Source organism: Ipomoea nil, unplaced genomic scaffold, assembly GCF_001879475.1.
Source record: "Ipomoea nil cultivar Tokyo-kokei standard unplaced genomic scaffold, Asagao_1.1 scaffold2847, whole genome shotgun sequence".
Lineage (NCBI taxonomy): Eukaryota > Viridiplantae > Streptophyta > Magnoliopsida > Solanales > Convolvulaceae > Ipomoea > Ipomoea nil.
Genome location: NW_017619275.1, coordinates 127,283 through 154,329, shown reverse-complemented (window position 1 = coordinate 154,329; position 27,047 = coordinate 127,283). Strand labels below are relative to the sequence as shown.

Sequence of the window (27,047 nt, the reverse complement as noted above, 5' to 3'; positions counted from 1 at the left end):
TGAAACTCTCACGGGAAGAAGAAAGAAGTTCAAGGTGCCATATCAACTAGTCAACATTAAAATTAACCACGTCAACAAGAAAGAAGCTCCACATCAGCTGACAACCGGTGTCATGTCATCTTGTTACTTGAAAACTTGTGAAAAGTTCTAGATGGAAAAAAATAATTGGTAAGTGGATCGAAATGAATGATATGAAAGTACATGGTGCGGCATGAAGAATCCGTTATAGTTCAGGGTGCGGGATGACACTTTAGCCGAACTTTTTATATTTATAGTTGGTGGACTAAAATAATATAATATTAGATAATTTGTGTCCGCTGTTTTGAGCGACTTTGGCCATTAATTATTGAGAATTCAATAATTCATCTAAAGGAAATCATTTCATTTTGCACTCTAAATCAAATCAATTTCTGTTTCAACTTCTTCCACTTCCCATAAACAACACCGCCAATTCAAGTAGCTACCATTTCTTCGCTGGTAACAAATTTTGTTTTGCCCATGGCGGACGCTGCTGTAAAGTTTCTATTGGACCAACTATCAAAGTTGATCCGTGAAGAGTACTCGCACTTGGGAGGGATTGGAGATGATGCGCAAGACGTCAAGAATGCTTTCCATCGTTTGACGGCGGTTTTGAGAGTTGTAGACGAGACAGAAGAAATTGATCCTCAAGTTAAAGCTTGGGTGGAGATAGTCCGGGAGCTGGCTTATGACGCGGAAGATGTTCTTGACGAATTCTTGTTTCGCTTTGGAGGCGGGCGGAGCAGTGGTGGATTCTACGCTAAGATCAAGAACATATACACTTCGGTCAAGAACTTGAGGGCTCGGCGAAGGCTTGCTCTTGCGCTGCGAAGAATCAAGGCCAGAGTGAACAACATCTCTCAGGAACAGCCAAAGTTGTTAACAACCTCTGATCACACAATCCACAACCAAAACAAAAGGGTGTATGACAGCCGAAGGGATGCCCTTTTGCTAAAAGACTCGGATCTGGTAGGTATTGACAATCCCAAGTTGTTTCTTGTTAACCTCCTACTTGCTGTAGATAAAGATTTGAGAATCCATTCTGTAGTGGGTATGGGGGATTGGGGAAAACTACTTTAGTTAAAAAGGTTTTTGATGATGCACGAGTGGTAAATCATTTTCAGCCTCGTGTGTGGCTTACAGTTTCTGAAACTTTTAAGGTTGATGAGTTGCTAAAAGATGCAATTCGGCAGATAATAAAGCAAACCAATCAACAGCTCCCTCAAGGTTTTGAAGCCGGACACTGATAAATTGAAAGAATTCATTAATAACATTCTTTCAGGCCAAAGATATATAGTTGTTTTGGATGACATATGGGACGCTTCTGCTTGGATGGCATTCAAATACGTTTTCCCCGGTGAAAGTTTTGGTAGCCGTATAGTTACCACAACTCGAAATAATGAAATAGGTGTCCATGCAAGCAATGAAACCCATGGCAAAGTCTACCCTTTAGAGCCTTTGTCTCATAAAGATTCATGGATTTTGTTTTGCAAAAAGACATTCTTCGACGGTTCATGTCCTCCACACTTGGTGACCATGGCTGAAAACATCTTAAAGAGATGTGATGGTCTACCCCTAGCAATTGTGGTGATAGCTGGAGTATTGGCTAAAAAGGGTGAGAGCATTGAAGAATGGGAAAGATTCCAGTACAATTTCAACGTCCAAATGGAAAGCAATAATTGGATGAAGAGCATGCATAATTTACTTTCCCTTAGTTATTATGATCTACCATATTATCTCAAGTATTGTTTCTTGTACTTGAGCATCTTTCCAGAGGATGTCATCATCAACAGAAACAAAGTGATTCGACTATGGATTGCAGAAGGATTTGTTAGGGAAAACAATCGACATGTAAAAGAAGAAGTTGCTGAAGCCTATCTGAATGAATTACTTCATCGAAACTTAATCATACTTGCAGAGAAGGATACATATGGAAGGATGAGGGGATTTCGAGTGCATGATATTTTGCGAGAAGTTATTCTTTCCAAGTCAGAAGAGCAAAACTTTACCGTCATTATTTCCACTGGACAAAACACAGAGTCTTCCAACAAGTCTCGACGCCTTGCAATCCATAGGTTTGATGGCCACATTTTGAAGTACACTTCATCAAAAATGCATCTTCGGTCTTTACAATTCTTTGATCCACTTTCAAGCTCGGCATTATCTTCATTATCGAAGATGTTTACTGCCAAATATATTCCTCTAAAAGTATTGGATTTAAGTGGTGCTGAGTTAGAGGAAATTCCAGAGGAGGTTTTTAATTTGTTTCAATTGAAGTACTTGAGCTTGAGAAGAACAAAGTTGAGAAGCGTTTCCAAATCTATAGGACGTCTTCAAAACTTAGAGACACTTGATTTGAAGGAAACTGATCTGATTGAGTTGCCAACTGAGCTCTTAAAACTTCGCAAACTTCGGCATCTCCTTGTATACCTTTACCAAGATAAATGGAGTACTAATCCTTGGATTGGTACACAATGCTTTAATGCTCCATTTAAGATCGGAGAATTACTGTCTTTACAAAAGTTGTGTTATATACAAGCAAATGATACTCTTGGCATCAAAATAGTGTCAGAGATCGGAAAGCTAACACAACTAAGAAGACTAGGAGTTACAAAGTTGAGACAAGAAGATGGCGAAGAATTATGTTTGTCCTTCAAAAAGCTGACAAATCTTTGCACTTTAGATCTTACGTCAGCTTCAAAAGATGATATCCTTGATATCCAATATCCTCTACGTAGGGTTCCTCATAGTCTTCAAAGGTTATTTTTAAGAGGGCGTCTGGAGAGGGTACCTCAATGGTTATCCTCACTTGTATGCTTAACCACTCTTTGCTTGCAATGGAGTAGACTTGTTCAAGATCCATTACCATTTTTGCAAGATCTGCCCATGTTAGCATATCTTGATTTTTCAAAGTCTTATGAAGGGGAAGGATTGTGGTTCAAGGCCAAAAAGTTCTCAAAGCTCGAGACACTGTGTATCGGTGAGTTCGATGCATTGAAATGGATAAGAATTGAGGAAGATTGATGAAGCATAACACATCCAGTGAGCTAGCCAAGTGACCTCTCTCTTTTCTCTGTTGCTTGCTGCTGTTATAAGCTTTGAGGCATTAGGGGCTTATTAGTCTTTTTACCCTAAGAGTTAGTTATAACCGTTTTTTGCTTTCATCTTGTTCCCTTCTCTCTGTATAAAGAAGATGGATTGCCTCTATGTAAAGAGAGTTTTTTATCACACTGAATAATATTTTGGCTTCCTTTTCTACACCATAATGAAGTTCTCAAACCTTAGCATTCATGCATCACTAGTTTGATCATGGTATCAGAGCAGAGAAGGAGCTACGCTGCTGCAACAATGGCGCAGAACATAGCAGGAGGAGATGATCGTGGTAATCAACCAGCCGGATCATTGAATCCAAACCAGTTGAATCAACACAGTGTTGAATTCGACGATCCCTACTATCTACACATCACAGAAAATCCAAACATAGTTCTAGTTTCTCCAATTTTGAGTGAAACTAATTATCCTTCGTGGAATCGAGCTATGAAAATGGCGTTAGAAGTGAAAAATAAGTATGACTTTGTCAGTGGAGCCATTCCAAGTCCGAATGAGGGAGATCCGAGGCATGCGGCATGGAGGAGATGCAACCGCATCGTGTGCTCTTGGATCCTGAGATCTGTTAGTCCAGCCATAGCTGAAAGCGTCATGTACTATGACAAAGCTTCCGAAATATGGAGTGCTCTCAATCGAAGGTACTCACAAGCTGATCCTCACAAAATTTCTGAAGTGCAAAACGAAATCTATAAGAATGTGCAGGGAAATTTATCAGTGAATGAGTACTTCACTAAGTGCAACTCTCTGTGGCAACAACTGAGCGTCTTGAGACCCCTGCCTCTGTGTGAATGTACACCTAGATGCTCGTGTACTCTCATGGAGAAATTGCAGAAAGAAAGAGAAGATGATTGTGTCATCAGATTCCTAGAAGGCCTGGGTGAGGAGTATGAATCCATTAAGTCAGGGATCCTTGTCATGGATCCTATGCCGGATGTAGGAAAAGTGCTCAATATGGCATTAAAACTTGAAAGGAAGATCAAGGGAGTAATTAATCAAAAAGCTACTGACCTAATTCAAGCTAATGCAGCTCAAAACAGTGGTCAAACACAATCTATAGATGAGCAGAATGTTGTGGCCTATTCATCATCCATTAACAAGAAGAAATTCAGCAGTAATGGAACAAAAAATGTGCCTAAATGCACATTCTGTGGTATGCTAGGGCATACTATTGAGAAGTGCTACAAAAAGAATGGCTATCCACCAGGGTGGATTCCAGGATATAAAACCAAGCTCAAAAGCAACCAGGATGGACAGCATTCTATGAACACCTCTGTGAATCAGGTTGGAGATATAGGCCTGTCAGATGATCAGTTTCAAAGGCTGGTGGTCCTTCTCTAAAACCAGAATAAAGCCAACAATTCCAATGCTGCTGTTGCTCTCACCAACCATGGAATTACAGCAGACTTTAAGGAACTTGCTGAGAATCATAATGAAGGTAACCTATATATCAATGCCTTTCAAAATTCTTTTGATGTGTGGATACTGGATTCTAGTGCCACAGACCATATTACATGTTCATTAGAATATCTTGAAAACAACTATCAAGTCTCTGGAATTTCTGTTAAATTGCCTAATGGAAAAACTGCTGAAGTTACTCATATAGGGAAAGTGAAATTGGACAAAAACATCTTATTGCAGAATGTGTTGTGCATTCCCACCTTTGCTTTCAATATAGTATCTGCAAGTAAACTGACCAAACAAGCAGAATGTAAAGTCATTATAAGACCTGATTACTGTGATATTCAGGGACCTCTTGGAAGAGTGGATGGTTTTGCTAAGGAAGATGATGGACTTTACTTGATTACTAGACCCCCTGTCAGATTGAGAAAACAAGTGCCTGATAAGGAAGTGAGATCACAGTGTAATAGCATTAATATTGATGTATGGCATGATAGACTAGGGCACTATCCTGTTAATAAGATCCCTTTCTTGAAAGGAATAAACACTACTCTTCCTGCTAGAATTGTTGACAAGGTCTGTGAGATTTGTCATTATGCAAAGCATAAAAGGTCAGTTTTCCCTGTTAGCAATTCCAGAGCTCAGAAACCCTTTGATCTCTTGCATATGGATGTGTGGGGTCCATTTGCTGATGCTTCACTTAAAGGTGAACATTACTTTTTGAACATAATTGATGATTTTAGTAGGTTTACCTGGTTGCACCTAATGAAGAATAAATCAGAAGTTAAGGACATCTTCAAAAATTTCTGTAGTTATGTTCAAAACCAGTTCTCTGGGAGTATTAAGGCTATTAGAACAGATAATGGTACTGAATTTCTAATGCCTACTTTCCTTAATGAGAAAGGAATTATCCATCAAAAGTCATGTGTGTACACTCCCCAACAGAATGGTATAGCAGAAAGGAAACACCAGCATGTGTTGAATGTGGCTAGGGCACTGAGATTCCAATCTGGTTTGCCTACAAAATTTTGGGGTCATTGTGTGTTACATGCCATATATCTCATAAATAGACTTCCAACTGAAGTCCTTGATGGAAAAATTCCATTTGAGTTGATGACTGGAAAACATGTTGATTACAGTCAACTCAAATCATTTGGTTGTCTTTGTTTTGGTGCCACATTACCACATCCAAGAACCAAGTTTCAACCAAGGGCAAGAAAATGTATATTTCTGGGATATCCAGCTCACACAAAGGGCTATATTTTATATGATATAACTGACAATTCTGTTTTGGTGTCTAGAGATGTTAAATTTCATGAGCAGATTTATCCCTTCAAAGAGGCAGCCTCTGCAAAGCCACAATCCACAAAAGATGTGATGTTTGATCCTTCATTGCCCTTAGTTCCCATACATACTGACAGTGAGTATTCTCTTTTAAGACCTGAGCAAGAAGACCACATCAATAACCAAAATGATGAGAGCAATGAAGACTTCACAGTTACTCCTGATTTTGAAAATGAGGTGACCAATGAAATAGGAGTTGATCCCTCAGATTCTGGTACTCACACCATAGTAGATCAGCAGGATGATACTGAACCATCAGATGGTCACAGATCTCCTATTCACAATGACAGTCAATTCATCAGGAGATCTTCTAGGACAAAGAGTGCACCCCTCAGATTACATGACTATTATTGTCAACATCTATATGCTGATTGCTCAGGCAAAAAGACTTCTCCATACCCTATTCACAAATATACCAGTTTTGATCCCTCTTTGTCCAGAGTTTCTACTGTCTCAACTCCATCTGAACCCCAGTCCTATAATGAAGCTGTAAAAAAGGATGAATGGAAGAAAGCCATGAAATCTGAAATTGAAGCCCTTGTTCAAAACAATACTTGGATCTTAACAGACTTACCTGATGGAAAAGTACCTATTGGGTGCAGGTGGATCTATAAAATCAAGCATAATGCAGATGGATCTATTGAGAGGTATAAGGCTAGACTGGTGGCAAAAGGATATACTCAACAAATGGGAGTAGATTACACTGAAACCTTCTCCCCTGTGGCAAGAATGACAACCATAAGAACCCTTTTGGCAGTAGCTGTGGCTTTGAATTGGGAAATCCAACAGCTTGACATCAATAATGCATTCCTTCATGGGGATTTGATGGAAGAGGTTTACATGGTCCTTCCACCAGGCTTTGTAAGTGATAGACCTAATCAGGTGTGTAAGTTGCTCAGGTCACTGTATGGTCTCAAGCAGGCCAGCAGGCAGTGGAATGCAAAACTCACTCATGCCCTGCTAACTGATGGCTTCTGTCAGTCTACTGCTGATCCTTCCCTATTCACAAAGAGATCAGGTACATCCTTTACAGCATTACTAGTATATGTGGATGATATCTTGATAGCTGGTACAGATTCAACACAGATCACAAAGCTAAAACAGTTCCTGGATCTTTCCTTCAAAATAAAAGATCTTGGACAGCTACACTATTTTCTGGGAATTGAAGCTACTTGGAGTTCTAAAGGCATCAATCTGTGTCAAAGAAAATACACTCTAGATATCTTGAAAGAGAATGGATTTCTAGAAGCTAAACCTGCCAAGACTCCTTTCACCACAGGTCAAAGATTGAACACTACTGATGGGAAGCCAATTGCTAATCCTGAGCATTATAGAAGACTTGTGGGGAAACTTCTATATCTAACTAACACAAGACCAGATATATCCTATGCTGTACAACAACTCAGCCAGTTTGTGGATAAACCAAGTGATATTCATCTCATGGCTGCACATAGAGTTCTTAGATTCTTAAAAGGAACACCTGGCAGAGGCTTATTCTATGCTGCAAATTCTCCTGCTAAACTACAAGGATTCTCAGATTCAGATTGGGGAACTTGTACTGAATCAAGGAAATCCATCACTGGATATTGCATCTTTCTAGGAAACTCTCTCATTTCCTGGAAAACAAAGAAACAAGCAACTGTGTCTAGATCATCCTCTGAGGCTGAATATAGGGCCCTGGCTACTACCACTTGTGAGATACAGTGGCTTACTTATCTCCTCAAAGATTTGCAGGTTCACATTGCTGAGCCTATCATCTTGTATTGTGATAACAAGTCAGCAGTGGCTATTGGAGAAAATCATGTATTCCATGAGCGTACTAAGCATATTGATATTGATTGCCATGTGGTGAGGCATAAAGTTCAAGAAGGGTTGATCAGACTCCTTGCCATTCCTAGCAACAAGCAGCTTGCAGACAGTTTCACCAAAGGGCTGTCGAAACCTATGTTTGATGATTGCCAATTTAAGCTGGGCATGCAGGACATCCATGCTCCATCTTATGGGTGGGGGGGGGGGGGGGTGATGAAGCATAACACATCCAGTGAGCTAGCCAAGTGACCTCTCTCTTTTCTCTGTTGCTTGCTGCTGTTATAAGCTTTGAGGCATTAGGGGCTTATTAGTCTTTTTACCCTAAGAGTTAGTTATAACCGTTTTTTGCTTTCATCTTGTTCCCTTCTCTCTGTATAAAGAAGATGGCTTGCCTCTATGTAAAGAGAGTTTTTTATCACACTGAATAATATTTTGGCTTCCTTTTCTACACCATAATGAAGTTCTCAAACCTTAGCATTCATGCATCACTAGTTTGATCAAAGATGCATTACAACATCTCAAAGAGTTGTACTTGGATGAATGCTTATTGCTTGAGCAGGTGCCATTGGGTATTCAATATTTGTCTAATCTTAAGAAAATTGATATTTATGATATGGCTGACAAATTGATGGCAACTTTAGAGACAAATGGTGAAAACTATGCGAAGATATCTCACATTCCAGCAATTAACATTTCCCATATGGTAGATGGTAAGCGGAAGTTTTTACATTAATGGGTGGTTGCAAAATTTAGTATGCGCTAATATAATGCACATGATGTATATCTGTACTTTGTGTTTTCTTTTTTAATTTAATTATTTTTCAGAATAATTAGAAGTTTGTATATATTATGATAGATTTTGTAATAGGTAAATTAATGGATTGTAGATTTTCATATATTATGATTTTATTGTTATTGTCAAATATGGCATTTTGCGGCCTAGGTTGGTGACCTCTAATGCCCTTTGAAAGTGTTCGATGACCAATGATTTATTCAAAAGTTTAATAATTTGCAGTAAAGGTTTTTATACTGCCACCTTTTGGGTCCCAAACTCACAATATTGAAGATTGTTATTGTTGAGATTTTATGATATGATTGAGTCTGTTGAAATTTTTAATTTTATATTATGTAAATAAGTTTATAAATATAGGATTTTATTGTATATGCAATTTTAAATCATAATAAATTTACGATCTCTTAACGGAATATCTTGTTAACCACTTCATTTTTTATTAATCTTTAACATACCATTTGAACCAATATATGCCATTTTGAAAATTAATATGAACAATAAGATAAATTGGTGTGTCAAATAAAAATAAAAAGGCGAGAAAGTAAATTAAACTTTTTGTAAGTAGATGTCACACACATACACATAAATAGTTAACTATAGATACAAAATATGTTAATTGTGAACACATAAGATGTTAGTTACCATGTTTTGCGTCTACAGTTAACATATTATATACTTACCATTAATAGTTTGTACTGTGTCTGTAATTATCATGTTATGTGCATTCAATTTGTTTTTAGGTACAAAAACGGTTAACTATAGGTACAAAATGGCTCAATTACAGACACATAATCTAAAGGTTATTTTTAGACCAGGGTCCACAATACATGGTAGACCTGGTCTATGGTATAATTTGCCATGTACATCCATCTAAAATGTGAAATGAAGGCATATTAACCAAAGCAATGAAACCAAAGCAAAGCAATGAATATAAGCATCATCACATTAACAAACATAGCACTCGCTTTTGATTCATTATCATATAAAATAAGCTACAGATTGCATTATGGGAAACAAAGTGAAAGTACAAGGAAGAAGCCTTCAATTCCACATCCCAATGAAGTCCACTGGACCTTGCACTAAAGAGCATGGCCTAAGGGTATCCCCATTAGGACGTTCATACCCAAATTTTGGAACACTAAAATCTACTTGCTTTGCTTTTTAACTAATGGGAAGCCTAAAATTAAGCTGCATTTTTCTCCTGCAATGCCAAAAAATTGTCAGAAATTTTGAAAAAAAAAAAAAACAAATGAAGGGTGAGACGCGCAGGTGCGTCTCACCCTTCTGCTTGGCGGGCGCGTGTAACACACGCGCCCGCCAAAGCGTTTCAGATTGGCCGCCAACTGGTGGCCACTCTGAAATTAATTGTTTCTGGCCGTTGCCAATGGCAACGGCCAAAATTTGTGCCGACGGCCATAATTTGTGCCGTTGCAAATTGCAACGGCACAACTTATTATTATTATTTTAATTTTTTTTTTGTTAATAATTATCATTTTATTTGCTATAAATAACACATCTTTCAAAGTTTTTAACACTTTTCATCCTACTCTCAATTTTTATATTTCTCTCAATTCATTCAACTCTCTCAATTTGCATACAAAAATGGAAGGAAACAATTCAAATAACCAAAATTCTCACTCTTCTTCTTCTTCTCAAAATTACGAGTTACGTGACTCGCAATTGCATCATCAACTTCGTGCGGATTTGGTTGAGCATATATGGAACAACAACGGCAATTAATTTAACCGCTTTGTGTTTTTATTTTTTAAGCATTTGAGTTTATTTTTAACCGCTTTGTAGTTTAATTTTTAAGCAATTAGTTGTTTAATTTTCATGTTATAACTATCGTATTAATTAATTAGGCTTACTATGTTTATTTTAATTATACGTTTGGAAATGAATGCTTGCAATTTTTACGTATGCTAATTTACATATTATTTTTACGTATCATTTATGTTTACCTCTAAAATTATAAATTTTTAAATCAAATAATAAAGAAATAATTAAAATATGGTGATAAAATGGTGGGTCCATAAAAAGTTGAGAAAAAACTTAAAACTAATGGGAAGAAGAGATTTTGTGATTGAGTGAGATAGTGGATGATGAGGTGGATGTTGGGGTCCACAAAAATTAGGGGTAAAATCCTCAACTATTGAGGATGCCCTAAGGAGGAGGGAAGGATAAACTAATTAATTAAGCAACAAACAAAGAGGAAAATAGGCAGAGGGATCTTGGGTTAAAGGCCCCAATGTAACGTTTTCCTTATGTTATTATTATTATTATTATTATTATTATTATTATTATTATTATTATTATTATTATTATTATTATTATTATTGTTGTTGTTATTATTATTATTATTATTATGGTAATATGGTTATTATAATAATTATAATATTAAGTAAATATGTGGTGCAAATCAATAGGCTGAATAAATATTAGAACTTAGTCAGCATTAGGTAATTAGTTGCCTACATTGATGGGATGTAGGTATTGAGACTCCCAAGTCCTCTCACTGCTTAGTTGACGTATCATACACCATCTAGAGTCACTGAGAGAAGTGAGAGAAACACAATCAGTCTACGGTGATTTCACAGCAGTCCGAGAAACTCCCGTTCGTCAGACCACGAGTCCAGACGATCAAGGTTCTAAGCTATGGCTGGAGGTTAGTGGATCTAACTTGTTTATTTATTGCCAAGTATAAAGTGTTCTCTACGTGGATTATGTGCTTACATTTGGTATCAGAGCCATTTTGTTAATCTCTGCCTAGCCTTTTGATTGATTGCATAATCTACAGTTTGTTTTACATATGATATACATTCTTGTATAATTTAGGATTTGTATGTAATGTGCAATCATATTTGTTGGGCTGCTGGAAAATATTTGTGTTCCCTTTTTTCCGCATTTAGAATTCAAAAAAAAAAAAAATTGCAATTGGATTGCCGTACTACATTGTTCACCACCGATTTCCGTTCGCCGGTTTTGGACCTCCGGTTGTCGATCGGTTCGCCGGTGACCAGAGACGTCGATTGAGCACGTGGTCTGCTGGATTTGGTTCGTCGGCAGACCACCGTTGATGACGTTTTGCGATTCGACGGAGGCTGATGCGCGAGGCGGCGCTGGTTTGCAAAGAGGTCGGCGGTGGTGGCGGAGCCGGGTTTTCCCAGTGATGACGCCGCTGCTGTCTCCTCCTTCAGGCGTCCGATGATGGCTGGACGTTTCGCAACGGCGGAGGCAGGCGCACGGTAGCGGCGGTGGTTCGCGAGTGGTCAGGCGGTGGTGGTGGAGTCGGGATTTCCCAGCGAGACGCTGCTACTGCCCTTTCACTGCTGGTTCGCCGTTCGCTTCAACGTCTGCTCTTGGTTCCCGCTGCTGCTAAGTTTGGTAGTAGATGAAGAAGATGATGTATTAAGTTTTGGGCCGGGGTCTGGCCCAATTCGGCCAGACCTGGGCTTTATTAAAAATAATAATAATAATAATAATAATAATAATAATAATAATAATAATAATAATAATAATAATAATAATAATAATAATAATAATAATAATAATAATAATAATAATAATAATAATAATAATAATAAAATCAGTTCTGGGCCTGTTTATTCTTAAGTTCATTTGGCTTCCTGAACTTTTTTTTTTATTTCATCATATTTGGTTTCTTCTTTTGGATTTTATCCAATCGATTTTTTTTGCCTAAAGTTGATATTAAGTCATTATTCAAATTCTGAACAAATTAATATGTTTCAATTTGTTTTGAATTTTAATTTAATATTGAATTTCAGTTTAAATTGTATTAAGTGTTACAATTTAATTGTGGAGCATGAGTTATAATATGCATAATCTAAGCATGTTTTTTACTGTTTTATTGCACTAATTATTTGATTGTTATAATTATGCATCTGTTAGAAAAGCATGTTCTTTTAAGTATGAATTTAGAGCCTTTTTAGGTCTGAATTATATGCCTATTATGCATGTTATAGTGCCTTTTAGGTGAATTTAGTGTCTTTTAAAGATAGATTAAGCATATTATTTTACTCATTCGGTTATTGCTCCACTCGTGCCTTTCTAAAGTTATAAAGCACATAAAATACCAAAGTTCTAGTTTACCCAAATTTAAAGCCTTATCCATAGGTGTATATCCATGATCTTATAGATCTTTCAAACAATTTTACTTCAAATATGAGAACACATGACTTAGAGGGAAGTTTCTTGGGGAGGAATACTAGTTCTATGGCCCTGGATTAAAAGCCTTGTTGCTACTAGTTCCCTTGCGATGCAACTCTGTCTAAGGAGTTGGTATTTAACCAAGCTTCAACTCGACCAACTTTCCTGGGAGTATACCTAAAGATTGTCCATCATGTTTTGGTTTAATTTGTTTGCTAGGCTTTAAATTACCCTTTGCCAAGTGATTACAATTTTGTAATTAAAGAGTAGCCACAGGATCTTTAATTGCTTAAATTGTTTTTAGATTAACTCACATAAAGAGTTGGCAATATCCTTGTAATTAATTCTATATGATATGTCAAAATTTAGCCCACAGGCAATTTTGTTGTATTTGTAGGATTGATTAGGATGAAATGCCAAACTATGATCATAATTTGCCCATAGGGATTATGTATCGGCATATAGTTTTGGTAGTTTTGTCATTGAGGGTGGAAAAACCCAAACCGTACCCATTCCGTTTTCACCATTCAGTTTTGGTAAATCCATTATGTGTAAAAATTTAGTCCACAGGCAATTTTTATGGCATTCGAATTTATCTTTTGCATAAGTTTACATTGGTAAAATATGCACTTCAGTTCTTTTGTGCCTCAAAAATCAAAACTAACCAACTCATAATTTTCTTCCAGCAACTTCCCCAACTGTCGCGCAAATTGATGTTCCAATGCTTACTCCTAATAATCATAAAGAATGGAAAGATTCCCTTCTCATCTATTTTGGCTGGCTCGAAATGGACTATGCTATCAACCATACAGAGCCCTCGACTATCACCACGGAAAGCACTCAAGAAGCCAAAGAACTTTGGGCTAAATGGGAACGATCCAACCTGCCTATGCATCTTGTTCATTAAGTCTCGGCTTCCAAGTGATATTCGCCGCACGGTTGATAAAATTACAAAAGTTCAAGATTATATTGAGGCCATTGATAAGAAGTTTGAAACTTCAGACAAATCCCTAGCAAGCACCTTAATAATGAAGTTCACCTCCCTTCGTTTTTCTCCTGCTGATGGTGTGCGCAGTCACATCATGCAACTCAATGATATTGCAACTCAACTTGACAAGTTGGAGATTAAACTTCCAGACTCATTTGTGGTGCACTTTGCACTGAATACTCTCCCTTCTGAGTATAGTACCTTCAAAATTGCTTATAACACACATGACAAGAAATGGTCTGTTAATGACCTAATCAATAAGTGTGTGCAAGAAGAAGGGGGACTACTTCAGGAACAAAGGGGGGAGAGTGCCATGCTTGCAATAGACAAGCCTAAAGGGAGATATGGAAAGCGTCCCACTTCAGCTAAAGGGAAAGCAAAAGTATCCCCTCAGACTGACATTAAGAAGGCACAGAAATGCTTCTTCTGTAAGAAGAAGGGGCATATGAAGAAGGACTATGCAAAGTTTAAGAAATGGATGTCTGAGAAAGGTATGATATCTTCCTTTGTTTGTTTTTAATCCAATATGTCAAACGTTAATGCTAACACTTGGTGGATTGATTCTGGTTCAACAATCTACATTGTAAATTTTTTACAGGATATGCAAAATCTGAGACAACCGATGTCAAATGAGCGAAACATCTTCTCCGGAAATAAGATGGGCTCGCTGATTGAAGCCGTAGGGACTTGCAGGCTGATCTTAGAAAGTGGTTTCGTTTTGGAGTTAGAGAGGACTTTTAATGTACCAACTTTTTCACGAAATTTGATTTCCATTTCAAGACTTGTACCTTTGGGATTCAGTTTTAATTTTTCAGACAAGTATTTTAAGTTATTCAATAATTCTACTTGTATTGGAAACTCTATCGTCTTCACTTACAAAACGATGCAAGTTATAATTCCTTACATGTTCAAATTGGAAACCAAACGGTGTAGTATTAACGATAAATCTTCAATGTTGTGGCATCGGAGATTAGGATACATCTCCCTTGAGCGCATTAAAAGGTTGGTAAAGGATGGAGTACTTTCTACTCTAAACTATACTGACGTTGAGACTTGTGTAGACTGCATTAAAGGTAAGCAGACTAACAAGTCAAAGAAAGGTGCCAATAGAAGTTCAACATTGTTAGAGATAATTCATACTGACATATGCTGTCCAGACATGGATATGCAGGGCCAGAAATATTTCATCACCTTTATAGACGACTTCTCTAGATTTACCTGTGTATTTACTTCATCATAAGTATGAAGCATTGGTTGCCTTTAAAACATTTAAGGCTGAAGTTGAAAACCAATGCAAGAAGAAAATACAAATAGTTAGGTCAGACGACAGAGGTGGTGAATATTATGGTAGATACACAGAAAATGGACAAGCTTTGGGTCCGTTTGCTAAATTCCTTCAAGAGCACGGGATTGTTGCCCAATACACCATGCCGGGTTCCCCGAATCAAAATGGTGTTGCTGAAAGAAGGAATCGGACTCTTTTTGACATAGTGCGGAGTATGCTAAGCAACTCCACACTTCCAAAATCATTGTGGGCCGACGCTCTCAAGATAGCAACGTATATATTGAACCGGGTTCCGACCAAGGCTGTCCCCAAGACACCTTTTGAGCTTTTCAAAGGTTGGAAACCGAGTTTGCACCATATGCGTGTTTGCGGATATCCGTCTGAGGTGAGGATTTATAACTCATATGAAAAGAAACTTGACCCGAGGACTATAAGTGCTTTCTTTATTGGATATGCACAGTCTTCTAAGGGTTATAGGTTTTATTGTCCAAAACATACTACTAGGATAGTGGAATCAAGAAATGCTAAGTTTCTTGAAGATGATTTGATCAGTGAGAGAGATCTATTTAAGGACTTAGTTCCTTTATTTGATCATGTTGACTCTTGCGCTTCTACGTCATATAATGGAGTTGTACTTATACGCAACTCGCCTTCAGTCCCGCCTGCGGTTGTGCAACCCATTGTTGAGATTCCACAAGCTGTTGAAACTCAACCATTGGAAGAACAAGTTCAGGACTTACAGCAACCTTCTGAACTAGACTTCGAGCCAATGGTTGAACCAATTCAGGATTTTCAGTAAGATCCTGAACCCACACAGACCGAAATTGAACCAATTCAAGAACTACATCCAGTTCCTGAAGAGGTAGTTGCGCCACAACCTTCACAAGGTACTGGTTTTCCAACATTAAGACGGTCTACTCGGGTGAGGCGTTCAGCAGTTCCTAGCTATTATTTATCATATCTACAAGAATCTGACATTGGAGCTGAAAATGATCCCGTAACGTTTTCACAAGCTACAAATTGTGCATAGTCCAATTTGTGGTTAGAAGCCATGAAAGATGAAATGAATTCCATGAAGAGTAATGGAGTTTGGAACCTTGTTGAGTTACCTAATGGGGCCAAGCCGATTGGCTGTAAATGGGTATTTAAAACCAAAAGAGACTCATTAGGTAACATTGAGAGGTACAAGGCCAGGCTCGTTGCTAAGGGATTTACTCAAAGAGAAGGAATTGATTACAAGGAGACCTTTTCTCCTGTATCAAAGAAAGATTCTCTTCGAATCATTCTGGCTTTAGTTGCACATTTTAATCTTGAGTTGCAACAAATGGATGTGAAAACCGCGTTCCTAAATGATGATCTAGAAGAGGAAGTTTATATGAAACAACCTGAAAGTTTCTCTTCTAGAGGTGGTGAGGATTTGGTGTGTAGGCTTAGGAAGTCCATATACGGTTTAAAACAAGCCTCCCTTCAGTGGTATATTAAGTTTGACGGGGTCATTTCTTCATTTGGTTTTGTTGAAAGTCCCTTAGATCCTTGTATATACCAAAAAGTTAGTGGGAGTAAAATCTGTTACCTTGTTTTATATGTGGATGATATCCTACTCGCCACTAATGAGGTGGGGATGCTTCGCGACGCGAAACAGTTCCTTTCCAAAATTTTTATATGAAAGATATGGGTGAAGCATCTTATGTCATTGGCATAAAGATTCATAGGGATAGGTCCCGAGCCATATTGGGTCTATTGCAGGAAACCTATATTAACAAAGTTTTGGAAAGATTTCAGATGCAAAATTATTCACCGAACGTTGCTCCCATAGCAAAAGGGGATAAGTTTAATTTGGACCAATGTCCTAAGAACGACTTGGAGAAGGAGGTATGAAGGATATTCCATATGCTGAAGCGGTTGGATGCCTTGGCTATATTCAAGTTTGTACAAGGCCCGACATTGCCTTTGTCGTCGGTATGTTAGGGCGGTACTTGCATAATCCAGGCATGGACCACTGGGGAGCTGTGAAGAGAGTTCTGAGGTATCTCAAAGGTACCAAAGACTTCAAGTTGGGTTTTAGGCAGACGGATATCCTGGATGTTGTTGGTTATTCTGATGCGGACTTCGCTGGCTATGTTGATTCTCGGAGATCAACTTCCGGGTACGTCTTCATAATGGCCGGTGGGGCTATCTCATGGAGAAGTGTTAAACAATTCTTAATAACTACTTCTACCATGGAAGCCGAGTTCGTGTCGTGTTTCGAGGCCACTTCGCAAGGTGTGTGGCTCAAGAATTTCATCTCCGGGCTTAAAATTGTGGATTCTATATCTAAGCCATTGAAAGTTTACTGTGACAACTTAGCTGCAGTCTTCCTAACTAAGAACGACAAATATGGGAGTCGAAGTAAACACATCGACATCAAGTTCTTAGCCATTAGGGAGCGTGTCAAGAATAAAGTTGTATTCATTGAACACATTAATCTGAGTTGATGCTAGCAGATCCTTTGACTAAAGGCATGCCTCCATTTAAATTCAATGATCTGATTCAGAAAATGGGACTTTCGTCCACTTTGTAAATTTGTATAAACATTCAGATCAGTTAATGAAATTCTTTTGCACTTCAGTTTCTTCAGATACTTCAGATATTTTCTTTGAGTGTGTACACAATTTAGTTTTATCTCAATAAGAAAATATACTTCAGTGGAATTGAAATGAGCATATGGTTTGTTTCATTAAGTTTGATTACCTAAGTACTCGAAGGCAATTTGCATTTGATCATAATGGGTATTACTCGCGCTAAGAAGGACATATCATTATGCTTGGTGTGATCTTGTTCTTTGGGTTCCGTATATGCACCAAGTGGGAGAATGTAACATTTTCCTTATGTTATTATTATTATTATTATTATTATTATTATTATTATTATTATTATTATTATTATTATTATTATTATTATTATTATTATTAAGGTTATTATAATAATAATAATATTAAGTAAATATGTGGTGCAAATCAATAGGTTGAATAAGTATTAGAACTTAGTCAGCATTAGGTAATTAGTTGTGTACATTGATGGGATGTAGGTATTTAGACTCCCAAGTCCTCTCACTGCTTAGTTGACGTACCATACACCATCTAGAGTCACTGAGAGAAGTGAGTGAAACACAATCAGTCAAAGGTGATTTCACAGCAGTCCGAGGAACTCCCGTTCATCAGACCACGAGTCCAGACGATCAAGGTTTTAAGCTATGGATGGAGGTTAGTGGATCTAACTTGTTTATTTATTGCCACGTATAAAGTGTTCTCAATGTGGATTATGTGCTTACATCCTATACAAAACAAAAAGTAGTATATGCTCTGTAATGGGAAGCTAGGGGAGTGGCTCATGATTAGAAAAAGTGAAGTATAACAAACAATGTCATTTTACCTCATTAACATTTTGTCTAGAGAGGGGGCTGATCTTTGTTGATGTTGGAAGTTAGCTGTTCATTTGTTGGGTAAGTTGTTCCATGTGATCCGCTTTGTTCTATCCATTTTCAACTTTATTGGTTTCATCGACCATAGAATCTTCTAATATGGTTGAATCCATCTGGTCAACCTCAATAGGTGGTGGGCTCTGAAGAAACTTCTCCCAGAAGGAGGAGTCTAGAGGTATGTTGTCATCCATTAGGCCATTCTGCCACTCGATTTGAGGATCGGGAGAAAATCCATCAATTTCTAAGGGCATGTTCCCATTCCCCGCCAGTCATGTTGGATCTATAAGATTACCACTCGAAGCTTCAGATCCTAGGATATCCATGTTGCTTTCAGACACTATACCTCGTAACTGAGAAATCTCTGGCATCATCATATCTGAAGGAGAAAGCGAAACAGGAGGCAACTCTTGAGCTCCAACCAGTGGGCTTATATCTGAAAATTGATCACTGGCCATTTCAGCAGAATTGACGAGAGGGGAAGATTGAATCTCATACATAGTCGGTAATGAACCTTGAGCAGTAACTGAGGAAGTTGCAGGCACAAAAGGCTGCCCAAAAACGTGGTTGGGTGAATTCCCATGATCTAATGTATTATTAGATTGAGAAGAAACATCACTAATCATAAAGTTATCAAGACTACTGCTGCCAAAGTACTCCAATGTAGGAGAAGAATCCATTTTCATCATTTGCCGAAGCACTGCAGCTGCTGCATCATTCATAGGTTGATACTTCACAATCTGACCGTCCGCAGGGCTGACAGAGTGATCATCCAAACCAACTTCCTGTTTAAGCCTTCGTTTCTTGTTCCCTTCAATTATGCGCCTATTGCTGTCATTTTGCTGCTGCACAATGTGTGCCAGAAATCTAGGGCTGTTAACGGCTTTTGTAATGAACAACATCATCTGTTGTTGCCGCTGCCCCATACCCTGTAGGCGCAGCACCATTGTTTGCAACTGATTGTCAGTAGACTGTTGCTGCTGCCTCAACCTAACAAGCTCGTGCATAAGTACATTTTTGTCTCTCTTCAGCCTCTCAACTTCCTCATCAAGACCAAATTTCCCAACCTCGACACACATCCCAACAGATGAACTCTGTCCTTTGTGGTTGTTGCTGTGAGTGATTCTGTCCATGAGCAGGTTTTCGCAGACTAATACTTCTAAGCAGCTGTTTTTGACCACTTAAAAATCCCTCATTAGCAAACTTTTAATTTGTAAAATATTTGTGTCTATATTTGTGGGTTGATGAGATGAGAGCAGATTAGGGTCGTCTTTGGCAATTGAATTTTTTGTTTGTTTGACTTTTTTCGCACTTTGGTCAGAGTAAGAGGTCAATAGCAGTCTGAGAGACAAACCACTGAAAATTGGCTGAAAGGACCATTTTTTCAACAAAAACAATAATAGTGGATTGAGATTGCAAGGTTTGAATGTCGCGGATCAATCCTGATAGTATCACTATAGTAGTGGGACCAAAAGTGCAAAAACTCTGTCTTAAGCGGATGAATGATTAGAGTCATGAATTTTGACACCAAAATAATTTTCGTGAATGAAAATTAGTATTAAAACAATAATCGTGAATAAACATTGATAAAAATTAAATATATAAACCAAAACTGTCATTTTACTAATATTGAGATATTTGCTTATTTATTTACTATCTAAAATCGGTGTGGACATTAATGGCTGTCGTTTTGGTACACGTTATTATTGTGGGTGCCATTATATTAATTGTATGTCTGAAATTGAGGTGTGACTGATGAGAACTGAATGAATTATATTAAACGAGATAATGACAGAGAGTATAGACAATGAAAATATATACAAGGAAGAGTTACAAACTGGAATAAGGAGTTATAAACTGACTCAAATACATAGAGTCATAATACTTCCCCTTCAAGCACATGGTATACTAGTAACCTGTAGCGCGTCTCTAAGGAAAGAAAATCTAGGGCCAAGTAGAGCTTTCGTCACTACTATAATGTTAACATTTAGTGACGTCTTTTAAACGTCACAAAAAATAAAAAAAAAATGCCAGCAAATGTATTTACCGACAAAATAAAAACGTCACCCCGACCATCGGGTTAGCGGCGTATGGAAATGTATTACTGACGAAGTTATGTTTTCATCACTAAATGTTACTATTACCGACGTTTTTGCATGGTCTTGATAATGTCATGGAATACATACATTTTGAGACGAAAGATAAACAAAAACTTTAGTAATAGTTTGTGACGAAATAAAATATTTAGTCAGAAAATGTGTCTTTACTGACGTTTTTCATAAAATGATGCTTGTCATGAATAAATTGAATTGACGAAGAAATTGGTAATGCGTCAAGAAAATAACATTTATTGACAATTATGTATATTATTATGCTTGTCATATAATTGCTGATGAAATACCAATTTGTCAATAAAAATACATTTACTGACGTTTTTCCATATATTCGTTGTCATCACTAAATTTTATATTTGGAGATATTTATAATTTTTTAATAATTGATAATTTACACATAGTTATATCTAAAAAGATTTTCACAACAATTTCATGTAATTGAAATAAAATAGTTTAGCATCAATTAAAATTTCAAAATAGAACAATATTTTTCATAGTACAATATTGAATTACAAGAATGTAATGTGATATAAATGGTTCCTAAATAAGTTGGTCATACTAGACGTGAGAATATATGCAATTCTATGCACATAAAGACAGATAATAATTCTTAAGTTTATCGAATTTATTGTTGTCGGCACTTTGGAAGTCCTTTGTCTTAGAGAGAATGTCTGATATGATGTCTGGTCGGGTCCGATTTGATGTCTAGATATGCAATAATTCCCTGCCATTAAAATACATAGATGTTTTTCAAGTATGAATAATAAATTATTCAAAATTATATATTCAATTCGATAGTTGATTTGTATCACTTTTATACTTATTTGTGCTTATATTTAAGGGAAAATTGTAAAAAATGCCCCTCTATAATATGTCAATTATCAATGTCATCCCTGAATTATGAGTGGTGTAAATGTTGTCCCTCAATTATCAAAATGGTGCACATATAGCTCCTCCCGTAACGGACATGTGGTTTCCCACCGCTGTCCATTGCTGGTACTTCGAATCGAGGGAGGGAAAAAACAACTAAATTACATATTTACTTCGACTTAACGGTGTCGTACACTAACGGGGAACCACATGTCCGTTACGGGAGGGGCTATATGTGCACCTTTTTGATAATTGAGGGGCAACATTTACACCACTCATAATTCAGGGGTGCATTGATAATTGACATATTATAGAGGGGCATTTTTTACAATTATCCCTATATTTAATTTCTAACATAACTTTCCTTTGCTAATATTTCATTTAGTTACTTATAGCATGTAATCATATTTCATTCTCCACTAATTTACTTCCAAAAATCAAAATTTATATAACAAAGAAATGTTAAATAAAGTTCCAAACTATGGGTTATACCTTCAAATTTTGGTATGCTCCTAACTGATATCATTAACTAAGTTGTCAATACTTAATACATACTCATGAAGACCTCTACAAAATCAAATCCAAGCTAATTTATGGTAAAATCTCCAAATTTAAAAGTATTCAACTTTTAGGAACACTGATTTCAAATAAATAAATAATCGGAACACATGAAGCTGAATAAGAAAATTTTAATTTTCTCTTTGAAAAGTTTATATTCTTTTATTATCAAAATTTCAAATGTCAAACATTACCTCCACAATTAAATTCTAGCAAAATGTCGAAAGAGAATCCAAAGCTAGTATGTTAAATTCAAAATCTGAAATTTTATAAAGACAAATAAAACTTGCTAAATCTATAAAACAATTTCAGGAGAAAATCACTATAAAAGTTTAGATATCAAGTATTCCATCGATAACAATATGTACCTTGTTGCATCAAGTTGCAATCTTGATGCTGCCATATATATACTGCAACTCAAATTCATAATTTTAATTTCCTAAGAAATAAGAATACCACAATTATGATCAAACAAAGATTAAAAGAATAAAACTAAAAGCAAACCACATAAAAATATTAGAATACCATCAAAAGGAACTTAGTATAAACGACAAAAAAATCAGTAATGCATGTAATGGTTAAAGTCCTTCTGTGCCTTCAAAAATAATAGCATAAATAACAGTACAATAACGTCATTTGGCATTCAACTCCAAAAAAATACACCCTTCAGAACAAAAAATAAATAAACAAATAAAATGAGTGTGTAAGAATAAGATTTACAAGTTTCACCCAAGTTTAATCTTATCATAAAAGCATAAACTTGATATCACACCATAATCTTAGCGATGTACTTTACCTTGTAAAGCTAAAAAGTGTTGCCTAATCTAAAAAATTAAGACTTGCAAATAATGGATTAAATATTATTTTACAGTGTAAGAATATTTATGGAGAGGTTAGGCAATTGGACAAAAATTAATTACCCTAAAATTAAATATGAAAAATAGAAAAGAAAAGTGTGATCTTGAGTAAAACAAAGTAACCATAAAAATTAAATGAAGCAAATATGATAAGTTTGCAGTGATGCAAGACACAATAACAGAGTGGGTCAGATGCAATGAAATCATGGGGTATTATATTAGTATGGAGAGAACTTAAACATACATTTTAACTATATAAAACCAGTGTTAGATTCCGTAATATCTATAGCAACAAAAAAATATTTCATAGTTGTTAAACCTCAAAAAAGCAATAAGAAATGAATGCTATAAGTTTGCTTCTCACCCTAAGCAATGATCCATCACAACAAGCAACTAAATCAATTGATATATTGTCATATTGTATGTCCAGGAGCCGTGAAACACACATTGTATAGAAGAAACATCACTAATCATAAAGTTATTAGGACTTGGACTGCTGCTGCCAAATTAAGTCATCGACAAGCTTTTTTAGTTAGGGGACCCAATTGCGGGATAGGGGACTAATTTGACCATTTTTCCATTCGTAAATGATATATACTCGGCGATTCCTAAAGCTATAAAAAATTAAAAATTAAATGTTATTTTAATTTCCACTATAAAGCTCATTACACAATATTTATTTCCGATGTTGCAATCTTAAAACAGGGGGAAACAAACATTATTAGCACCAAAGTATCCATGAAGATAAAATCAGAGAATGAAAAAAAAATATCACCTAAAATAAAAATAAATAAAATAAAATCGCTGTCGAGATTGCCGGCCGGTGAATATTCAAAAATAAAGTTTTAAAAAAGCATAAAAAACCACTATGAATCTTAGTTCTCTACAATTCTTTGAACCACTTTCAAGCTTAGCGGCTTCATCTTTATTGTCGAAGATGTTTACTGCCAAATATATTCTTCTAAAGGTATTGGATTTAAGGGGTGCTAAACTAGAGGAAATTCCAGAGGGACTTTTTAATTTGTTTCAATTGAAGTACTTGAGTTTGAGAAGCGTTTCCAAATCTATAGGACGTCTTCAAAACTTAGAGACGCTTGATCTTAAGGAAACTTATGTGGTTGAGTTGCCAGAGGAGCTCTTACAACTTTGTAAACTTTGGCATCTCCTTGTATACCGTTACCAAAGTATGCGGTTCAATCCTTGGACTAATGGTGCACAAATCTTTAATGCTCCATTTAAGATTGGGGAATTACTGTCTTTACAAAAGTTGTGTTATATACAAGCAAATGATACTAATGTAGTGTCTGAGATGGGAAAACTAACACAACTAAGAAGACTAGGAGTTAGAAAACTAAGACGAGAGGATGGCAAAGAATTTTGTTCGTCATTGGAAATGTTGACAAACCTTTGCTCTTTAAGTCTTGGGTCGAATTCAGAGGATGAGATCCTTGATATTCAGCATCCTCTGAACGTCATTCCTCTTCGTCTTCGTACATTAGAATTGATACGGCGTTTGGAAAGAGTACCTCAATGGTTATCCTCACTTGTAGGCTTAACCACTCTATGCTTGCAATGGAATGGACTTGTTGAAGATCCATTACCATTTTTCCAAGATCTGCCCCTGTTAGCATGTCTTCAATTTTCAAAGTCTTATGAAGGGGAAGGATTGTGCTTCAAGGCCAAAAAGTTCTCAAAGCTCAAGCATCTGTGTATCCGTAACTGCAACCCACTGAAATGGATAAGAATGGAGGAAGGTGCACTGCTTCATCTGGAAAAGTTTGAACTGGGAAAATGCAAATTGGTTGAGCAGATGCCGATGGGAATTGAACGTTTGTCTGATCTTAAGGTAATTACTATCTATGACTTGGCTGACAAATTCATTGCAAATTTAGACTCAGAAAGCAAACAAAGTGAAATGTATGCAAAGATATCTCACATTCCAAAAATTAACATTTCCCATGTCATAGAGGGTACGAGGAAGTTTTTCTTTTTGTCTTTCTTCCCAAAAGGTTGAATCTCCAATCCCAATGGGCCCCTACAGTCCGGCCCGACACAGCATCTAAGAGGTTAGACCTTTGCTTACTGCGTACAAGGAGTCCCTTCACTTTGTGAGATTGCTCTCACTGCCACTGGTGAGACTTGGTCTCTGGTCTTTCTTCCCAAACTTCACCCATGTGACCAAACTGAGCTGTTCATGCGGGCTAAGTTTTTCTTTTTGTGATTTAATGGCGGGTGGTCATGAGATTTAGTATGTTGTGTTGTATATATATACTTTGTGATTTAAATTTAGTTGTTTTCTAAAGTATTAAATTAAAACTTTTGATTGTAATATTAATTGATGGTAGCTAGATTATCATATGATTTTATTGTATTGTCTAGTACTCTTTGAAAGTGTTCATCACCAAAGATTATCCACAAGTCGTTTAATTTGCAGCATAGGTTTTTATAATACTCCAGTTTGGTAAAATAGTTAGTTTATCAGTCAATTTTAGATTGTTTGGTCACTATTAGTTGCTTGACTTAATTAAACAACCAATATAAGTGTTTGGTTAATTAACTTTTTGTAACAGTTTATTGCTCCAAAAGGCTAAAATTCAAAAAAGTTGTTCAAAACACCTTTTTCGATTATCTTTTTTGAGAAAGTCATTTGGTATATAATCATCTCTCAGCTAACAACTAATTTACCAAACATATTTCTACAATCAACCAATACTATCATCTAATCAAATCCACTAACCCAATCAGCTAATACTCTAATAGCTATCAGTCAACAACTATTTACCAAACACCGTACCCCCAATATGCCACCTTTTGGGGCACAATAATATTAGAGATTGCTATTATTATATTGTAGAGATTTTTAAGACATGATTGAATCTGTTGAATTAATTTTAAATTTCTTTTATATTTAATTTTTATTTAAATATGTCTCTAAATATAAAATTCTGTTGTATATATTATGTATAATTTTTTATGGTCTCTTAGCGGGATATGTTATTAACCACTTCACAAATCATATTTAAATTAATAACATATATACCATGTGCAGCAATACTGCCAATACAAGTCAGTTTTAGTTGTAAGTGTTTATTTGTAGTGATGCATGGCCCCTGAATGTAGTGATGCACTCATGATTGATTTTCGGTGATGAGATTGCAAAATGGATGCTTTTATTCTCGTTAATATATAAAACTTTTTCTAATGTTAACTAATTACTTACACTTGTGCTATACTTTAGTGTCATAACTCCATTTATGACATTTAAATAGTTTGGGCAAATATGGATTCAGATTTCAGATGATGGATTTAATGAAGGTGCATTCAAATTAGATAACATTTTCCTTTGGTCAAGTAAATTTTTTGCATCTATGCAGTCCACTTCTCACAAAACAAAACTAATCTAGCGGAGTTAATTTTAATCTTAAAAGGATAACCCAGTGTGTGTTCTTCAAAAACAAAACAAGAAAAGCTCAATAATAATTTATAATTCTAATTTCAAAAACAGAGTAAATATTTTAACCAAAGCAATGAATATAAGCATCATCACATTAACAGAGTCAAAGTACAAGGAAGAAGCCTTCAACACCACAACCCAATGAAGTACATTATTTTATATATTGTACCTTCAGTACAAAAATAATGTACTTTTAAGTACAAAAATAATGTAGTTTCAATATATTAAAAAATGTATTTGATATTTTATGCTTTCAATAAATTAAAAAATGTACTTGATATTCATGGTTCACACAATAATTTACAACTTACTTATATGTGGGGCTAACATTTAGGTAGTTTGGGTAAATATGGATCATGGGTTTAATGAAGCTGCATTTGAAATTGATAACAACTTTTTCCTTTAGTAGAGTTCATTTTTTCCATCCAGCACTAGCATCTACTTGTGTAATAAGACTAATCCTGACTAGTTATTATGAACTTAAAAGGATAATTAAAATTAAAATTAACAAAAGTAAAAATACACAATAGTGTATTATTCTAATTTCAAAACTACACTAAATGTATATCCAATTGTTACACCATGGACGATGGTTCATATTGCATTGTGAACCGTAGTCTAAAAATTATGCATCTGCCGTTGATACATTCTGTACCTACAATTAACAGTTTCTGCACCTGTTAACAAATTGAAGACACATAACATGATAATTACGAACACATAAATATAACTACATACACATAAATAGTTAACTATAGATACAAAATATGTTAATTGTGAACACATAAGATGTTAATTACCATGTTTTGTGTTTACAGTTAACATAT

At 36.1% G+C, this 27,047-nt stretch overlaps 1 long non-coding RNA gene and 1 pseudogene across 1 annotated transcript; one reads left to right on the top strand and one right to left on the bottom strand.

The window, feature by feature from the left end:
- The first annotated feature begins 388 nt into the window (after positions 1-388).
- Positions 389-25,092, top strand: LOC109160457 (annotated as a pseudogene).
- On the bottom strand, positions 21,121-22,441 carry LOC109160459. Its single transcript, XR_002050744.1, has 3 exons — positions 22,278-22,441; positions 22,104-22,168; positions 21,121-21,205 (listed from the first exon to the last, which is right to left on the bottom strand). It is a non-coding gene; the product is annotated as an uncharacterized LOC109160459 (long non-coding RNA).
- Positions 25,093-27,047: the final 1,955 nt, after the last annotated feature.